Below are 13,631 nucleotides of genomic sequence, written 5' to 3'. Positions count from 1 at the left end.
CTTTGAAATCCAGAAGAAGAATATGAGCATCCAAAAGCATGCTGTGATGGGGAGTACCAGGCCCTTTATAGCCCCTTCCTGGAGGTCTTGTGGTCCTACTACATCTCACTCCAGGAAAGGAGTAGCAAAGCTGGGTCCTTCAGCTGTGCCTAGAGACGCTGCATGAAAGCAGTAAACCCGAGTCCATCAGGCTCAGATAAAATGGGACCAAAGGGTAAGGAAAAGTGCTCCTCTCTGGCCAAAGGAACTTGAGGGACAACCAGAGTTTGGACAGAGAGGACCTGAGAACTTTAACCATGAGGTAAGAGGTGAAGATAAAGGGGCCAGGTGGAAAGAGGCCCAGGTAAAGAGCAGTAAAAAATTTAAGTGTTTATAGGGCTTCTTGGTTGGAACCCGAGGTAGTGGGCAGGCCCAGGTTCTCCCACTGACCAATGGTGAAGTGCTATAAACCCCTAAAAGGGGACAAGGCTTGTTTGGAAACTCAAGTTAAGGACTGAATTTTAAGGGCCCATTTTAAGGGCACTGTCCCCAGCATCCCTTCCAGATACTTCCTCCCCACTTACTAACCTCTGTCTTTTCTGGACTGAGTTTCAGATGGATCTTTTCCATCAAAGATATTGTATTGGCTAGACACTGGAAAGCAAACTCACTGTCTAGGTTTTATGATTAAAGAAACACTGAATTGCATGTTAGTTATATACCCATACAGGGAAAGCAAATTTTAAGTTCTGTGGAACCCCACATGAGAGCTATGAGGATTAATAAGTAAATTCCTAACACACCTTCTGAGATCTTTCTGAGAAGCGCTAAAGTAATTCCGTCTTTTCTGTCAGGATGTGCAAGTGAATCAGTACACCTTCATGATCAAGGGAAACAAAGGTTGTTAAAGTCAGCATGAACATTTTACCTCTGTCCCCTGCAAGAAGATGATGGGCTAGATTTGCAAAAAAAACTAAAGATAGAAGAATATCTCAATTACAGATGCATCATATGTAATTTTCAAACAATCATAACTTTAAAAAAACAATTATTCAAACTTAGAAAAGTCCATTTTCCTTTTAGTGGTTTGTTTTCCAACTTTTAAAGTTTCTTTATTTGTTCTTACTCTCCCATATTTTAAAATTGTCTAAATGGTTTTCCCCTCAGATTTTCCAAAAGTAATTTCATTTTGGACAGAGACAAAGCATGGAAAGCTTCAGCCCAAAACATGTATGTTGGAGGCTAATAGGGGAAGATTGTGTATTGTTTTTAAGTCATATGTGAGTGAAAATAGGAAGTTATAATGGAAATTGTTTTGAAATCTTAAGTATAATAACCATTGTCAGTGACAGTTGCCATGTTAATTTTAAGAATTTAATTTTAATGGAGTTTATCTTTGTATATTTTCTAGAAGTGTATTAATCTACAAACTCATGTTTGTTACTGTTTCAGTTATATTACAGTAATGCTTAGGAGCCCTAACCAGAATTGGATCCATTTTGTTAGGCAGTGTACAAACATAAGAAGACACAGTCCCTGGCCTGAGGAGACTCCAGTATACATGTATCTTTGCCTGTACATTACCTGCGTAAAGATAATCAAAATAACTGGTTACATATATTACTGTAATTTTAGGGGAAATAATTTTCTTAAATAGCACCATGGCATGACCTGTAACTCCTACTCATCTATGAGGCATTTAAGTGATTGAATTGATCAAATATATGCTCTATGGGTCCTGAGATACTTTATCCTGACAATCATCGATTCTGTATTATATCCCATATAACAGCCGTTCACGGATTCCTTCAAGTTTTTCAGTGTTTTTCTGTACTTCATTCACATTCCCCTTCATTTCCAGAGTTATATCTCACCATCTTGTGCTTTGCTCCAGGCTCAAGTTCCAGTTTCCATTAGGCTAGTTAATGCTGTCTCTCTTCTGTTCAAAGCCCTTGTTTTTTTCCTGCATTTCCTCAGGCATTATTTGTCTTTTCTCTTTAGACTGTATTTTCCCAAGCATTTTTTGAGTGTTTCCTCCTCGGCTGCTCCCGAAGATAGACACTGAGGCACAAAAAGCCCCTAGTTGCCCTCTTTTCCCTTTTACTGTCCCTTATTACTGACAAAGATCCTTCAGAATCCAAAGTTCTACCAGTCTCTCTTCAAGGACCTATCAACCTAAAGAGGTTCTCCTTAAAACCAACTATTTTATTATTATTCTGGACAATTTGGCTACAGAAAATTTATGGAGGGGGAGGACATGTTGTATCCCCTTAGTGGGGAGTGAAGGGTATAAAACGCGTGGGCAAACTACAGCCCACGGGCCGGACGTGACCCGTCAGCCGTTTTAATCCGGCCCTTGAGCTCCCACTGGGGAGCGGGATCAGGGTTGGGGGCTGCTCTGTGTGGCTCCCAGAAGCAGCGGTATGTCCCCCCTTCTGGCTCCTATGCATAGGGGCAGCCAGGGGGCTCAAGTACTGCCCCCACAGCTCCCATTGGCCAGGAACCGTGGCTAATGGGAACTGCAGGAGTGGTGCCTGCAGATAAGGCAGTGCACAGCAGAGCAGCCTGGACGCACCTCCACATAGGAGCCGGAGGGAGAACAGGCCGCTGCTTCTGGGAGCCCTTTGAGGTAAGCACTGCCTGGAGCCTGCACCCCAGTGCCCCTGCCCCAGCCCTGATCCCTCTGCTGCCCTCTGAACCCCTCAATCCCAGCCTGGAGCACACTCTTACACCCCAAACCCCTGCATCCCCAGCCCCACCCCAGAGCCCCCAGCCCAGAGTCCCATCCCGCACCCTGAACTCCTCATTTCTGACCCCACCCTGAAGCCACACCCCCAGCCAGAGCACTCACCCCCTCCTGCACCCCAACCCCAATTTTGTGAGCATTCATGGCCCGCCATACAATTTCATTACCCAGATGTGGCCCTCGGGCCAAAAAGTTTGCCCACCCTGGTATAAAGTGCTTGAATTGAATTTATGTGCCATGTCAATGATGGCAAAAACAATACAGTAAAGGATATCTGTGTTTGAATAACACTTTATAAAGTAAATCAGCTAAGAGATACTATATTAGTAAAAGGATCAACTGGAGAGCATGTTTAGTCAAAACTTATATTTCATCATAGTTGCATCTGTTTTCTTTACAAAAAAGCAGTCATATGAAATTATGATACATGAGCTGATTCAGGGAAAAATGTTAATCATCTATAGACTGAATTGCAGTTGAAAATATTTTAACACAATCATTCCTTTATGAGAATTTTTTCTCACCTAGCTTCAAAGGGTTGTATTGAGGTTGCAAGTTCTGTGTGGCAACTTTGTTTTTAGCTTGTCTGTAAAAGTACCTAGCATACTATTAGTATTATAATAGCTTAAAATAGAGTACTAGACAATTCTCAGAGCAACTGCAGTTAATTTTTGGACTAAGGAACATCACAACTAGAATTGTGTAGACTACACATGATGCAAATGAAAATACTCAGTATTTGTCCCTTTGAATTTATTTAGCATTCTACAAGTGTTTTGTTCAAAGTCTGTCACATACACAACTTAAAATATTTGTTTATGATTTTTTTTCACTATCTGGATCTCAACAACCATTTAAGGGCAGCTTTTTATAGTTCATTTGAGTTTTGAACTGGAATAGCTTGGTTTCATCACATAGTTAGCATGGTATTTCTTAAGGCAGAGGTTCTCAACCAGGGGTACGTGCACCCCGGGCGGTATGCAGAAGTCTTGCAGGGGTGTACATCAACTCAACTAGTTATTTGCCTAGTTTTACAACAGGCTACATAAAAAGCACAAACAAAATCAGTAAAAACTAAAATATCATACAGACAATTACTTGTTTTACACTGTTCTAAACTATATACTGAAATGTAAGTACAGTATTTATATTCAAATTGATTTATTTTATAATTATATGGTAAAATAGGAAAGTAAGCAATTTTTCAGTAATAGTGAGCTGTCACACTTTTATATTTTTATGTCTGATTTTGTCAGCAAGAAGTTTTAAAATGAGGTGAAACTTGGGGGTACAGAAGACAAATCAGACTCCTGAAAGGGTTACAGTAGTCTAGAAAGGTTGAGAGCCAATGACTTAAGGTTCCCTGTTTAACTAAACCCTACTCCTCATTCTCAGCAGTACCACAACAGCATAATTTAATTTGTTTGCTTATGCCCATGTGAAAGATAGGAGGGGCGTGGGGAAGGGATTGCTCCAAAAGATCGTGGAAGGGACATGCACCTAATTGCCAAAGATATTAAATGGCGGAGCAGGCCACAAATCATCCTCATGAACAAGTGAACACCAAGTAAAGGAGGAGGATGATTGTTGGGAGGTTTTTGATGGTGGTGAGTGTCTGTCATAAGACTTGATGAAGATGGGAGGAGGATTGTATGGAGACAAGGGTTGTAGGGCCCACACCCAGTGATAGAAGTCTCTGTAGCTTTGGATGCTTATGTAAATTGAAGTCCGAACTTTTAGATGTTCCTCTATCATATGTATATTTCCAATTATGAGGCTGGCTTACTGTGTGCTTTCATGTGTCATGTTGCTATATTAAAGATGGAGTTTGCATGTTTTTATTTTATTATGTTGCCTTTGTAATCCTAGGAATCTGGCCAGGCTTATTTAAAGGAGAAAAGTTAATTATTTCAGTTTGGCAGACATGTTTGTGGTGCTTTTTTATCCACTAAACAGGACAGCAATAATGCAAACTTCCTTCAATGCTGAATATTTTTCTTACCATCTCTCTCACCTTTGTCCTCTTCCAAAAAATAATTTCAGAGATATCTATCAGACTTCCTTGAGAATGTTGCTCTTCGTAAGACTCGATATAATTTCTCCAACACCCCAAAATTTCACACACAAAAACCCTATATATGGGAGTTGCCAAAATGCCTGAAATGAAATAGAGAAATCTTCATTTGCAATTTCTGGAAAAAAAGAATTCCTCACTTCAGTATATCTGTAATAATAAATATATATATATATAACTGTCCTTCGTAGTTGTGATATTGTAGTTAACTTTTAGGTTTTGAAATATCTTTCCTATTTCAAGTATAATTAAGGTTAGGTAGCAAATGCCTAATATACTATGAGAAGTTTATGTATAGTTTTTTTCTCTCTCTCTACTTTTTACAAAAAAGTTTAATAGGGAAAAAAGAAATACAGTATCTTATTTCTTCACAAATCGTAAAACAAAAAGAGAAAAGTTTTAGCAACAGTATCTGTGCTAAGCAACAAGTTACAGTATTATAATCAAACAAGTTACAGTATTAATAATCTAACAGATGTGTGTCTGTATACACGTTTGCAAAATCATACTGGAGTCTTTTTCTTAAGTGTTATTTTTGTGCGTGTGTGAATGTAGAGCTCATGAAAGTTCCTGAATTGATGAGAACTGAAGTCCTCATTTAGCCATCAAATAGGGCAGCAATAACTCAAGCTTCCTTGCACTGCTCTGCTATTATGCCTCAGCCCTGAAGAGGCCACCTCAAAGGGCTTGTCTACGTTACCAGCTGGATCGATGGTCAGAGATCGATCCAGCGAGGGTTGATTTATCGCATCTAGTCTAGATGCGATAAATCAACTGCTGAGCGCTCTCCTGTCGACTCCAGTACTCCACCAGGGTGAGAGGCGCAGGCAGCATCGACAGGAGAGTGTCAGCCGTCGACTTACCGCAATGAAGACATCCTGGTAAGTAGATCTAAGTACGTTGACTTCAGCTACGTTATTCGTGTAGCGGAAGTTGTGTAACTTAGATCGATTTCTCCCTCCCACCACCCCAGTGTAGACCAGGCCTCAGGTTGAGAGGGTAGTTCAGTCTTTACCTCCATTCAGTACTTGGTCTCTCTGCATTTAATACTAGCCTCATAATTATTAATTTTATTAAACAGCAGGTATTTAGAAGAGAAGCTGGCAGATAGAAGCAGTTTTATATTCTACATAGATTTTATTTACTTAGAAGATATAGCAGCAGGAAATTGGGACTACAAAGGGCTATCCCTCTCCATTTGTTTACCATTTACCTCCCCACACACTCTGTCTGTGCTCTTTGTTGTGATTTTGGTTTAACTTTAGATTTTAAAGCTCCACAGAGTACGGATCTTGTCTTGTTTATAGTTGCCAGTAAAGCATCATATGTATCTATTGTGCTGCAGTTTTTTTCCCTATGATAAAATAACTCTGCTCTTGTTTACCATCAACAAAGTGGCTGCTGTTACACCAACAACTTCCCAAACATTTTGAATGGCTACAGTTGGCCAAACACTGCAGATACAGATTGAAGGACATGACTCCTCACTTTCTTGGGACTCTTATTATTGCCTTGTAAATCAAAGAGACCATGCTATCTCACTTCATAATAGAAAACCAATTATGCTGAACTGTTAAAAATATCACAAAGAACATAATTGGAAGTTTAAAACACTTTGCTTTCTTAAAGTGCATTCAGATGCCTATAAGAAGTATTTAGGCATCTAAATCTGTATTTGGGCACCTAGTTTTGTAAACTAGTTACTCAGTGTCTAAATTAGCCTAACCTCAGTTCTCCAAAAAACTACTTTATTTATTTGAAACCTGGACATGTCCCTCAATATTATTCACAGAAAGATCTTGATTAGCCAAACTCATTAAAACTCTGTTACCTAGAGGTTTGAAATGGCCTAATGACATTTTACTTCAGCACATCAGGTGAAGTTATTATTTACACTTTAAAATGGTTCCCCCAGTAACTGAATTCCTGATTAAACAAAGTTTTGGGGTGTCCCCTGAGATGTCTAGATAATTGAGGTCCTAAGATATATTAAGACCTCTCAGTGGTACATTTATCTTAATTACTATCATGTTCTTCTCTTCTTTCTCCCCAGCCTCATTCAGGTAAATGAGGCCTGACGATCACTGTAAGCCATTGCTGTGATTATTAAGTGAATTGTGATTGTGCTGAAAGGAAATACTTAAGCAGGTCAAAAGGACCTTGAAATACTCTGTAAGCCCAGAACTAACCGGGGTCAATGATGTCTTGTGCCTAGAACCACCGCAGCCAGATTGACCCATCTGTTCCTCGGAGCTTGTCTATAAAAAGAGGAGAATTTTAGAATTTTACCTCAGGTTTGCTTATTTTACTTCACAGATTTATCTCTTATGATTTATAACTATAACTTCACTAAGTCATTTCAAATTTTGTTTAAAAAAATTATCAAATAACTAACTGACTGCAAAAAAAAATCCCGCCTCCCCCTTTCTCATATGGGTAATGGAATGTTCCGATTGCTTCCTCAGATGGTTCAACTTTTAACTCCTTTTCTGCCAAGTCAGAACTACATCTTTTAAGTGTTTATTAAATCCCTATATACATTTTGTCTTTTTCAACACAAAAATACAACGTACATTATTAAAAAAAAACCCTCCAACATTTATACTGTGAACATATTAAAAGGAACAGATTAAATGACAATAATCTTTAAAGATGAGAAATGGAATAATGCTAACTATATTCATCCATTGTGCGTTTTTTGTTTTCCATAAATTCTATTACCATATTTTAGTTTTTATTATGTGTATTACTGTAGCACCTAGTTATTTTTAAAGCACTGCAGATAATGATTTTTTTAAGTTTCACTTTAGATTTTGCAAACCTTGAACTGCATTATGATATCAGATTTATTCTGTTCATAACAAACTCTGTAAAAAGTGTCAAATGATCTGTAGTAAGTATGTTTTTATTAAAACAGAATTTTGAACTATCACTCAGCTAAAAACCCTGTTTCAATTCCCTCAGCCTCTTCAACTACCAGCCCATTTAATTTCTCTGTTCCTGTTCCACTTACCTTCAGATGAACAGTTTTACTCCCATTCTTTCAAAATCCTCTGTCCACTTCCTCTTTGTCCACTTCCAGTAGCCTGACATTGCTCTCAAAGACTCCAGTGACCTAGCATAAGCTAAATCCAATTGCTTTTTTTCCTGGTCTTATCCCCCTTCAGTTTCTCGGCTGAACAGTGTAAACATTATAAACCATACTTTCCTTTCTCAAATCATCTCCCCTCTTGTGTTAACATTGGCCTCCTTTGGGTCTTTACCTACCTTACTGAATGCTCCTCTTGCTTCTCTTTCAATGTCTCCTTTACATCTCTGACATATCATAAGACTCCATCCTTGTACCACGCCTCTTCTTTCTGTGCATCCTTTACTCCATACCAGTCTTATTTTTTTCCTCCTCCCATAACAACCTGTAAGCAACCTTGGAATGATATTCCAAGCTATATACCAAGAATCATCTAAGTTTGTTTTAGGGGGAAAAGAGAGGGATAAAGTTCAGGGCACAAGAAGAAATAAAATCAAAGAATTAATTATGCATATTAGGCACATTCTAGCAATGATAAGCATTGTACTGGGAGAAACTGTACCCCCTGGAGCTCCCAGGCATGTGGCAATCTTTCCAAAAGTTTGATATGATTACATGAATGAATGTAAATTGTAGTTCTTAGTCTGTAAGGGACAAGTGTGCCACAAGTAAAGCTAGCTGGACAGAAGTTTTACAACTCACAAATCCTTATATCATATTTGCTATAGTAAATAATGTTCCAAGACTATGTTCGCTATTAGCCAAGATGGACAGGGATGGTAACCCTAGCCTCTGTTTGCTAGAAGCTGGGAATGAGCAAAGGAACGGATCACTTGATGATTGATTACCTGTTCTATTCATTTCCTCTTGGGCACCTGGCATTGGCCACTGTTGGAAGACAGGATGTTGGGCTAGATGGACCTTTGGTCTGACCCAGTATGGCCGTTCTGATGTTCTTATGCTCTTATGCACATATGTTGTATATGACAGAAGTGGACTCAGTTTTCTTACTCAGAAAGGGCTTCATTTACACAAAGTAAACTCTATAAGTGCAACCACAGCCATCAAAAGTGAAATGAGAAGGAAATCATTTTGAATAACAATTGCAGATTTTGTTCAGTTCATCCCACAAGAGAAATGTCTGCTGATTTACTTGGAGAACTTGTACAACAATGAAGTGTAAATAAGACTACTGTGTTCACTCTTTATCTAAACTAATAATTTCCTGCCTGTAGGGAATCTGCTAAAAAGGTGATATTCTTAGGCTACATGACCTTTTCTAGAGAGCCCCCTTAAGATACACCCAGAATGCACTTGGCTCACCATCAGAACAACTTACTGATGTGATGGAAACTTAGCAGCTAAAACCCCCCAGCACGATCATGTTTGAGAGAAAGAAAACAAATGAACAAATCACAAAATACTTTAATGAAACTAGAGTGCTTGTAATGGAGTCTCTCTTACATCTGTCTTTTCCACCATTAACCAACAGTACGGACCCTCAGTTTCTCTCTCTGGTGGGTTACAGGCCACTGTTGTGCTTTTAACTCTAGTGAAAAGTCAAAGTCTATCCTTTCTCCTTCTGAAATAAACAGCTGTACAACATAAAACCTTTGCTCCTTTCCTATGCTGAATCTTCAGCTTATTTGGGCTCTAATAGTCACCCCTCAGCAGAGGCATCCTGAAATCTTTGTTGATGCAGTGGTTGTCCACACCATCTCTAGTTGTGTGTATTTTGCCCTAGGTTCAAAGGTCCTCATGACATTCCTTGGCCTCTAAAAAGTTTCCTTTTCTGGGAATTCACAGTTAAGGTTACACTTAAAAGAAATCCAAACATATTAAGGTATAGCATTACACAAAGTACAGAACAACCTTAACTCTACCCTCTAATGATACCACGAGGGGAAAATATGACAAAAGAAAGAGTGGGCTGGAGAAAGACCCTGGAGTCAGAGAGGGAGATGCACCAGGACATATTGGGGCTTCTCTGGTAGCAAACACAGATGCTGCAGTCTTGAGCACCTACAGGTTCAATAGTCCTGGGCTCGCCTCCCTCCTAGGTCTCCAAGGCTCTTAGGACTGCTGTGAAGCTTGAGGCAGTGGTAAACTTCAGAGTGGTGCAGATCTCTCTGCCTTGTTCCACAATAAGCTAAATACAGTTTTACTTTCCTGCTGTTGTCATTCTTCTGCATGACCAGGTCTGTGTACAGCTCGAATTCTTCCTTCCACCAGATCTTCGCTGGGCTAGGTTTCTGTCTGCAAAATCCAGGTATCCAGGGGTTTCATACTGAGTTCCATGGCTCATGCTACCAGCTGTTGTACTGCAGAAAACTCACAGCTCAGACACTGCCCACACTAGAAATTGGATACTGAGCTTTTCGGTTTTACTTTTCAGCGTACAGATTTGTACCCTGGAACATTAGTAATTTTTAAGAGTACCTTGGTACAGTTGATGGTGTAAGAAATAGACAGGAAATGAGATAAGTGTAAGGGGAAGAAGATATTTCCTCTTTCAGATGTTATATTATTGTTGTTATGCTCAAATACCAACCCATTTTTTCTATTTTGCTCATCAGCTCATACCTTACCTTTTAAAAGCACTGACAGTTACCTTGGTTTTATTCTTCACCCTGAGCTTGCCTCCCATCACATCTCTCCTATTTGTAAATATGCCTATTGCCATCTCAGGCAACACTGATAACTACTGTGACGTTCCTCTGGTGTTATCTGGACCAGTGATCTGCTAGGTCACTCTAATCCTTGACTCTGCGAACCAGCCTTACCCTGCTCTGCTGTGAGAACCCCCACTCCCAGGAAGTTCATGCACAGTCTCTAGCAGGTAAGCTGCTCCCAGCTACGTGAGTGAGCACTTTTGGCCAGTCACTGCTTGGATTGTGCAACCGAATGACGCTAGCCAATATCTCCGGTCCCAGACACAGCCCTTGGAATCTCTGTCTTGTAGTGTCCAGTTATGCCTGCTGGACACTGCAAGCTTATATGAGTTCATCAATTTAACAAAGAAATTGATACGCACCAGGCTTGTTATTCCAAGAGGAGTCTCTCACATGCTTCAAACCAAACACACTGCTTCAGGTAGGGTAAACAAACAAATTTATTAACTACAAAAGATAGATTTTAAGTGATTATAAGTCAAAGAACAAGAAATCAAATTTGGTCAAATGAAATAAAAGCAAAACACATTCTGAGCTGATCTTAACACTTTCAGTGCCCTTACAAACTTAGATGCTTCTCACCACAGGCTGGCTGGTTGCCCTTGAACCAGGCTCTCCCTTTGGATCAGTGCTTCAGTTGCTTGATGGTGATGTCTGTAGATGGAGGTGGAAAAGAGGTGGAGCATGGCAAACGTCTCTTCCTTTTATCATGTTCTTTCTTCCCTCTTGGCTTTGTCCCCCACTTCAGGGTCAGGTGAACATTACCTCATTGTAGTCTCAAACTGACCAAGGGAAGGGGGGTGACTCACTCGAGAGTCCAACAGATCCTTTGTGGCTGCCTAGGCTAGTATCCTTTGTTCCTGTGAGGCTGGGCTGGGTTTGTCCCATACATGCCCTTATGGCATGGTTTTGCATGGGCTTGTTTTAAGCCATGAGGACACATTTCCAACCTCATAATTATATACATGAAATTACAACCTATAACATTACTATAACTAACAACAATGCTCAGTGCATTATGAGCCTTCTGAAGACACCCGACATGACAAACTTTTCATTCAAACTTTGCATATCATAAGGATTGTGTGGTATAAGGATGAACATGGGAGTGCAGGGTGTTCCCCTAAGATACAGAGTGTCACAACTACTATCTGCACTCTACAGGTGTACATCTTCACTAGGAAAATGTGTGTTTTTCTGTGCCAGTGCAGCTCTAAGCAGGGCTCGATGGCATGGCGGAAAAAACAATTGCATGCTGCCTACATGGCAGCTTCCACCTTTAGTAGTACCATTGGAGCTGTATCAGTGCAAAAAAATGTTTACAAATGTTCCTAGTGGGGCCTCTGCTAGAATCTCCATCCATGATTTCAGTCTCCTCTTACTTTGACTACTGCAAGTGGCTTCTCCATGTCATCTCTCCTGACTTCAGTAAACACAGAATGCCTCTGTTCCCATGATAGTGATACGTTCTAAAAGCACATACATTCTAAACACATTCTCAAATGGATCACTTATCTCCCACATTTTTTTTCTGGCTCTAGTCCAAACTTGCCCTCTTCACTTTTAAAATCTTCCCTGTACTTGGACTTTCAGAGAATGGATGGATATCCCAATTTTTGAACCCCAGGTATTTAATATTCCAATGTTCTATCACTTAAATTAATAATGTTTGGAGTCAAAATTTTAGCTTCAGATTTTCAAATTTGAAACAGGAAAATATAGCAAATGTACATTGTGGACTATGATAGGCAGGAGTGTGGGGCAGCAGCAGCAGCATTACAAAACTAGTCTAAATGGAGCAAAGGACTTTCTGTCTTTTTATTATGAATGTCAGACAGGATGATCCAAGCATTACATGCCCCACTGATCCCATAGACTTACCACCCTGGGAATATATATCAAAATGAGAAGAGATTTCCTTCTCCTAATATTGCAGTCAGACATGGGGTGAGATGGCTTGGTTCTGCCTCTGTTTTTCTGACCCACTCCTCCTTTGTGACAAAACAGCAAAGAAGAAAAAAATGGGGGTCTTTTGAATACTTTTTTAGTATGGAAATTTGACAACAGTGAAATTAGAACAAACTATTTCCAGCCCCTCCCAAAATGATGTCTGCAACACTATTCCCATTGAAATCTCTATCACCCACCAGTATCTGGACATAACTGTATTTAATGTGTAATAGCTCCACCTCCTCTTGTACAAGTATGATTGCTTGTACTGATCCACACATAGTCTAGAACAGGATCAGTAGGCAAATATTGTCCATTCTCTAGTGCAATGTCTCAGGGGAAGGTTGCTTGTACCAGTGTATCCATTTCCTGTGAGCTGAAACACATACAATCTCAGGAAAACATTTTTTTGTTCCACAGATGTAACATACAAATACCATAAAAGTGCTCTCTACTTTACATATGGAAGTTTCAAGATTCATGAGCTATATGAAAAAGTCCTTTTTCATATAATTTTCACATATATGACATACATATAACATATGTATAGACTCACATGTGTAAAACACATGGTCTTACCATAGTGGATACTATGTATTTTGGCTGATGAGATGGGGAAGGAAAGCTGATTTAGAGTTTTGGCTTGCACTGAAGCATGTGATGAAGTTTTCATTTAGGCAGTACAAACTGTAGCAACACACTGAGAACTTTAGAAAAAGAAATACATGCACTGTGAACCAAACTCTGGTCAAATTGACCAGGCAAAGTTGCTAATCACTGCTATGATTAAGTATTATTGCTACTTATCCTCACAGCTTGTCATAAATATAAAGGGAAGGGTAAACACCTTTAAAATCCCTCCTGGCCAGAGGAAAAACCCTTTCACCTGTAAAGGGTTAAGAAGCTAGGATAACCTCACTGGCACCTGACCACAATGACCAATGAGGAGACAAGATACTTTCAAAGCTGGAGGGGGGGAGAAACAAAGGGTCTGTGTCTGTCTGTGTGATGCTTTGGCTGGGGACAGAGCAGGAATGGAGTCTTAGAACTTAGTAAGTAATCTAGCTGGATATGCGTTAGATTCTGTTTTCTTTAAATGGCTGAGAAAATAAGCTGTGCTGAATGGAATGGATATTCCTGTTTTTGTGTCTTTTTGTAACTTAAGGTTTTGCCTAGAGGGAT

The sequence above is a fragment of the Caretta caretta genome, chromosome 5, assembly GCF_965140235.1.
Source record: "Caretta caretta isolate rCarCar2 chromosome 5, rCarCar1.hap1, whole genome shotgun sequence".
NCBI lineage: Eukaryota > Metazoa > Chordata > Testudines > Cheloniidae > Caretta > Caretta caretta.
Note: the sequence above shows the minus strand (reverse complement) of the source record.